Source organism: Colobus angolensis, unplaced genomic scaffold (genome assembly GCF_000951035.1).
Source record: "Colobus angolensis palliatus isolate OR3802 unplaced genomic scaffold, Cang.pa_1.0 Scaffold261, whole genome shotgun sequence".
NCBI classification, from domain to species: Eukaryota; Metazoa; Chordata; class Mammalia; order Primates; family Cercopithecidae; genus Colobus; species Colobus angolensis.
Window position 1 is genome coordinate 1,984,300 of NW_012115833.1, and position 7,285 is coordinate 1,991,584.

Here is a 7,285-nt window from a genome sequence, read left to right on the forward strand (position 1 = left end):
GTTTCACTCTGTTAGCCAGGATGGTCTCGATCTCCTGACCTCGTGATCCACCCGCCTTGGCCTCCTAAAGTGCTGGGATTACAGGCGTGAGCCACTGCGTCCAGCCGACAGTGACATTCTTTACTTACCATGGGTCAGGAATCCTGTGTGGAGACTGCATAGACAAGGTCTGAGGCCAGTTTTCCCAAGGGGCTCTTAATGGCTCTGCAAGTTAAACTTGATTCCTTAAAGAGAAACACACCCTTCCAGTTAAATCCTTGGTAAAACAACCAGTTTTTCCAATCGTATCCTGCTGCAAAATAAAATAAATTTTTATTGCATTGATGCAAACAACCATATTGTTATAAGTTAAAAATACTTACAACCAGTTTTTGAGTTTTAGAGGAACCAGGCAGAGAGAAACAAACATGTTCCAAACTTTGTTTACAGGAGTATACTTTACCTAGTTGTTAAAGGCTGTAGGTAGTTTAAGACAAGTTTTCCTGATTCTGAAAAATAAAATAAGTATTAGCAATGTTCTAAGGATGAATTAAGAATATTGCTTTAGTTTCCTGTTAGTTTAGTTCATACTATTAACTTTTGTTCTGCTTGATATTCACAAACGTTTTAGCTTTCATGAGTCCTGTACATTTTTCTGTTTTTAGGAACCTGCATTTAAGTGTACCTGTTAAAGTTCCACAGCTGATTATAAACTATTTTTTAAAGAAGAAGATGAAAACAAGACTACAATTGTTTGTGAATGACACAATGTCCAGGGTGGTTACAGTTAAGAACATGATTAACAAATTTGGTTATTTCCACGGCTTACAATAACCCAACATAACAACCTTAACTGTGATTAATAGCACATAGTCAGACACTAGAATCTTAGACACCACATACAGTTTTGGAACGTACGTTTATGTTATTCCCTAAAATATAACTTGAAGAGTGTTAGACATCATTTTGGCAATTCTGTGTACCAAAACATGTTAAATAATCCCGTTTGCCTCTTTTCCAGGTGTTCCAGGGTCCATCTGTAGCACCCAAAGCTAGTGGTCAGAAAAGACAACCTTGAGACTTAAGTTTGATTTTCGGAAGCATGTTAAATATGTTCAAAATTTAAAACACTTGATATTATGACATAGAGTTTTAGATTACCATAAATTATTTGTTTTGCCAAAATGATGAATTAAAATTTGAAAAAGCAAAACCATTCATTAGTGTTTTCTATTACATCAAAATCCTGTTTAAGAAAGAAAGTTAAATTTTACCCTTGCATTAGTTTGCTATTAATGTTAACCCTAATTTTGAATAGTACTTTATAGACAATTCTATTTAATTTTAAACAATTTGACCATGAGGTGAGATTTTTACATACTTGTGATAATCATGGACCTGTTTTGCTAAAGAACAGATTGGTATTTTAAGAAAACCTTGTTGTGCTGTTATTTCAGTGTTTATTTTACAGACAAAAAAATACCCTTTTGAATTTAGTTAATATGTTCACACACAGTTTCTTTTGCCAGAGTAATTTTTACAATTTCCTCACAATTTGCTTAAACTTTCCACTTTCTTTTATTACAAAAAATTGTACTTAAGACAATTTTTTTTCCTAGGCAAAATGTACATTTCCATGCCTTTTTCTAATTTTTAACTAAAAACACCTTTTATTGTATTTTTTTTACACATCTTGCATGCAAATCCATGTTCTGTAGTCTCAACTACATGTTATGATGGTAACTTTTCTCAATTTTTAACTTTAGTGTAAAACCTTGGAGGTTGTTTTAATTATGTGCTAGACGCAGATAAATCTGACTCCTTTCAGCATAGTTAGGTGAATGGTTACTTCTATATGTTCCTAGACCTTACCAGTTGTGAATCAGGCAAGTTGATAATTTGCAAAGGCTAAAGAAGCAGTTCACAACCTTAAAACATTTAGCAAACTTAGTATCTGTCCTTCATAATTTAGACCACATTTTTACAGCTTGAAGACATTTGTATTTTACCAATAATTCCTAACACTGTTTTTATTTTTAAAGATTAAATTAATGTGAACTGAAAGTAACTGCAGCTTTTACTTTTTCCTTAAAAATATTTGATTTAAGCACTTATTTTTTAGGTCAATTAATTAGAGCTCTTTATAGACATTATATACGTATTACATATATGACTACACAGACAGACAGAAGAAGATCCAACAGCTTAGGGTGGAGGCTTTTCAAGAGCAGAACTAGGAGTACAGTTTCCAGGGCCTAGTAAACAAGCATAGCCAGAAGACAAAGACAGATTTTGAGAGTGACTTATTCACCTTTAATTACGGGGTTCCATGGGGAAAACAGAGATTTTTCCCAAAATTGAATGTAGGACAGCTTTTCTCTTTTCCCAAGGAGTCCCAGGCCACCAGAAGTTATTATAGGATCTTTCATGCATGAACTGAGTGGCAAGACAGTGAAAAAAGTAATTAAGTTGACTGAGACAAAAAAAAAAAGAAAAATATAAAGACCTTTTAAATATACCCATAGCTTGGATATCCACTTTCAATTAAGCTAAGTGCTCTTTTTCAAACTCAATTTTCACTAATTAAAACTTTACAAAGAATGTAAACAGTGATTCTTACCATTTTTTCCCCAGTTCGTACCACTACCTGTTCACAAGCACACTTAGGTTGTCCAGTTTTCTCTGGGAGAAAGTGTCTGGGCTCAGGCAAGGGCAAATTTTCAACTGGACTGTAGATCTCTTTACTAGCAAAACTTGATATTTGAGGAGGAAATTGTCTGTTAGCCAGAAACTTTCCTTAGAGGACAGAAGTCCTGGTATATTGTGTGGGGTTAAACAGTTACGTTATTCCTCATGGTTACCCAGTGGCCTCTGGGGGGAGCAATGCCACCACTGTAACTACTTAGAGGCAGCCTGACCATCCTTTAGCCACCAATTTAAGTTCTTTGCTTAAGTAACCTACTGGCTATTGAGCCAGACCTCAAGCCTTAGTTAAAACTTTCAGGGCCATTTCCTGATACACAGACACTGAATGCTTCCCTTATGGAAAGTCTGAGGGCTGGTGTTTCAATAGGCTTGCATTAGCTGGTTAAAGGCTTTGAGCCTTAGGTTCCCATAAACGGGGTGATGGGCTTAGTTTTAATTGTTTGAGTTTCTCTTATGAGGTGGTAGAAAGGGTGAGCCATTTTCCTGTACCCAAGTACTCACAGTCTGCAAAATTCAGTAATGTCCATAAATCCCCTTAACTGTTAAAGGAAATGGGCTCAATCCTTTCCTCACCTGGTGCTCTGGTTCCTTCTGATAAGGTTAGGCCCAGGTACTTTACTTAAGTTTGACAGAGTTGAGCTTTAGATTTTGAGACTGTCTACTCCTTTTTAGCCAAGTAATTGAGGAGAACTTCAGTGCCATCCTAAGAATTCCTTAATTGGGGCACAGAGGACAGTGTAATTTACATACTGTAAAGTTACAGCTTGAGAGTGAAGAAAACTAGAAAGACTTTTAGACAGAGCCTGTTTCAGCAACTTTCTTTAGATATCAGGGGCTACCTGAGTAATGAACCTGTTTTTTTATGGAATTGGAGACAGGGAGTTACATTTTATTAAAGCTTCTCTCAGTCTTCAAAAAAGCAGGGAGATTTTCATTTGGTTTCTGGTTCAACAAGAACAGTTTAGAGTAATTAAGAGGTTTGGTTCTGATTCTTTACAAGCCTTTTAAAATGCACATCAGAAAGTGATTTATTTTCCACTCCTTTATGAGATCACCAAGGTTCCAATTACAGTTTTTAAAGGTGCACTGTTTCTCTTTCTATTGGGAATGGGGATCCTGTCTCTCTTTTACTCTTTTATATCTTTAGACTTTTTTCTTTCAATAATTTTAGATGGCTATAGGAGATACGATGTTTGTCTCCTAATGTTTCCGCTGCCTGTAAGGTTGTCTTGCTTTTCTGTAACAGTTAGGGTTTTGCTTAAAGGTAGCATGGTATCTCTCCATGTTAGATCAAACACTTGGGTTAAATTTTGGAAAGCCTCAATATATCTATTAGGGTTATCAAAGAATTGGTCTATGTTTTCCTTTACTTGCCTAAGGTCTTGTTATGAGAAGGAAACATGTACCCTAGTGGTGTCCCTTCCATCTGGCATTTCTTTTAGAGGTTGGAGTGAAGCTGGGGCAGTAGGGAGCTTTGGAAATGGTGTACCTGGAGGAGCTGATGGCACCGTTGGAGAGGGCCCCTGATAAGAGAAACTGGAAGGACTGAGACACTTAGAGGGTGCCTCCAATGGTTCCTCCAAAACTTGCTTCTCTGATTTAGAAGAACTAATCTCCACAGACCTGCCTGATATGATTGCTAAGAGGGCTAAGTTGATTGTGCAATGTTTGCAAAGGTCTGAGTTGTCTTGCAGGGCAAAGAAAGACTGTGCATGTGGAACCTCAGACTATTTGCCCTTACATCTACAGAAATGATGTATTTGTTGGATAAGATTAAAATCCCTTCATCTGGTCAGGTCTATTCATTCCTGAGACAGTAGGAAGGCCATGACCTTGTGCAAAATAAAATGAAAAGAGTTCAAAATGCACTCCAGATGAGTGCAGACCAAAGATAGCTTGCTACCTATTCTAGGAAAGAGACAAGAAAGAGGCGTCCCTAAGTCTCCTTGTTCCTTTAGGTGTGACCTAGGGTACAGAAGAAAACAGTGGGAGTGTCCCCCCCCAACCAACTGTTCTCCCTCCTTGGTCTCTGGGTCCTGGCACCATAATGGCCACACCATGGTTGCAGATGTGACCCTCAAACATGGTACTAGAGGAACTAATCAATGGAGTTAGTCACTCTTACCCATGTGACTTTAGTCCTCTGCCTGGTGATTACCCTTTGACCTCCCAGATTTGTGTGGCCTGCGTGGCTCCTTGAAGGATGGGTCTTGGGAGAGATTATGTAACAATTGCATTTGAGCAATGCCCCTTAATGGAAAGAGTGTACTGGACTGAGCTATTATGAACTGGAGTAGATAATTTATTCTTAGTTGGTGATTCTGGTTAACTTCCAGACATAAAATCCCCTTTCTATTTAGATGCCATTCTAGTTGTAAGTAGAATAGGTGCCTCAAGAGAACATAAGGGTCAAATGGTTTCCTTCCTGCTAGTGGAGAGAATTCTGAGACTGAAATTTGGTTTTGGAAGATATTTTTCTCCTCGCTGCTGAAAGGAGAGTTATCCTGCTCACAGAGGGGTCATAAAGTTAGGTTTCTAGCAGAGGGATGTTAAAGGGAGAACTGGAAAACTAGAGACTTTTGACAAAGGGCAGATAAGACTCCCCATTGAGAAGATTCCCATATCAGTAGGTGGTGCTGTAAGCTTGGAATACCAGGCAGTAACTTTGCCTCCATACGAATGGAGAGAGAAATCTGACATGTGGCAGGCCATCCCTACAGCATGCCTCCTTGCAGAAGAAAGTTAATTTACTTCATAAAGGGACTATCCAATCTGATTGGGCAGTTCTGGCTCCTCACATGGAAAAAGAAACAGCCTGTGTGGAGAGAAGGGCATTCACTGGAGGGAGACGTAATGTCCTACCCAACCCCAGAAAGTGCAAATATTAGGAGTTAAATAGATTTTGAGATCTGGATTATGAAATCCCCCCATCTGTAGAAAGTCAAAAAAATAGCATTCCACGTTGCTAAGGTGGTTGCTAAGCCTGCCTAATTGAATTATTTGCCTGGGCTGTTAAAACTCCTGTAGCACTGCATACAGAGAGGGAATGGGAGACATGGTGACAATGTAAAGGAAGGGAGAAGAATCACATTTGCGATACAAAAGCTTGGTGATCCTATGGTTGACACCCAGTCAGGCAGTCGGAGGCTTGGGTCAGTCCAGGAACCTTTAGATAACACCAGGGTGTAGCTCTGGACAGAAATTCTCAGTTGTTCCAGGATCTCTTCCAACCCCATGCGATGGCAAAGTTCTCCATGAAAGGAAACTGGTTTGGAAAGAGCCAACATTCCCAGCACCTTGAGGGCACTCGGGGATTGACTAAGTCCTCCCCAGCAAGCTTCACATCTGAATTTTTATGACCAGTGGCTAGGCTTTGTGACTCATTTATCAGCTGATAGATGCCCCCCCTTTTATTTATTTATTGTTTTTGGTTGATGTTTTTTATAATTCTTGGAAACAATAAAAATTGAGATCAAGAAGCATCCGAAATGAAAGTAGAGAGTTCACTCCTTTACTCACCCTTCCAGTGAATTCACCTTCAAGTCCTGGAAGAGCCTCCAAAATGAAGTAGCTTCATTGTTTGGGGAAAATACCAAAGTTCTTGGTCTTAAGGACAAGGAAATCGGGTCTCTCTCTCTCTTTCTCTCTCTCTGTTACACACACACACACACACACACACACACACACACAGAGTAAAATTGGAGCAGAAGTTTAATAACAATCAAGCAGGTTGCAAGGTAGTAGTAAAAATGTCAGGGTTTTTATAAATGAGCTAGTGAGGAGAGGGAGTCTTATCTTCCTAGGGCTTGAAGATTTAGTTGGGATCAGGTGAGCTGCCTGCATACAGCAGAGTTTTTATTAGCCTTTACCCAATTCCCTGACCAATGTAAGCAGACTTTTAGGATGTGTTGCTCTGTGTTGCTTTGTTTTGCTTATCAGGGAGGGAGTTTCTGTGTCTGTTTTCAGACATCTTCTTGCAGCTGCAGGCATCACCATCCCCCAATCCCCACTCCCCACATCTGCTTCTAGTTTCCCTATCTTACTGTGCCTAAAGGAAAATAAATGTCCTTATTAAGGCCCACAGTTTTTACTGGAACCCATTGTATGAGTGAGTCATTTGATGATTACCCAAGAAACTCACCCCCACCCACATCCTTCTGTGCCCAAGTTGTTTATCTGTATTTTACAATGTGATATTCTTATCTGTTCATGTGCAGCCTGAGTTTTCCCAAGATTGTTTTATTTTCTGCCTGTTGCTGTGACTTTTCAGGCTGGCTGTTTCTTCAAGTCTGTATTCCAGTGATTTTTCCTTTCCTTCTACCTCATATATATGTTAAAACACACACACACACACACACACACACACACACACATATAATATATATATATTTCCAATCTAACTGCAATAAATAAAAATAGAAATAAATTCCATGCACAAAACAAGAAAAAGTCATGAGGTTACCCCATATTGAGTCTGGATCTAGGCAGTGGGGCTCAATTATTATATCTTGTACTGTACACATTAGAACTTTGCTTCTTCTAGGGCAGATACTTGAAAGGTACCGGTAATAGTTCTTCTGAGTTTATATCTTCTGAGTTT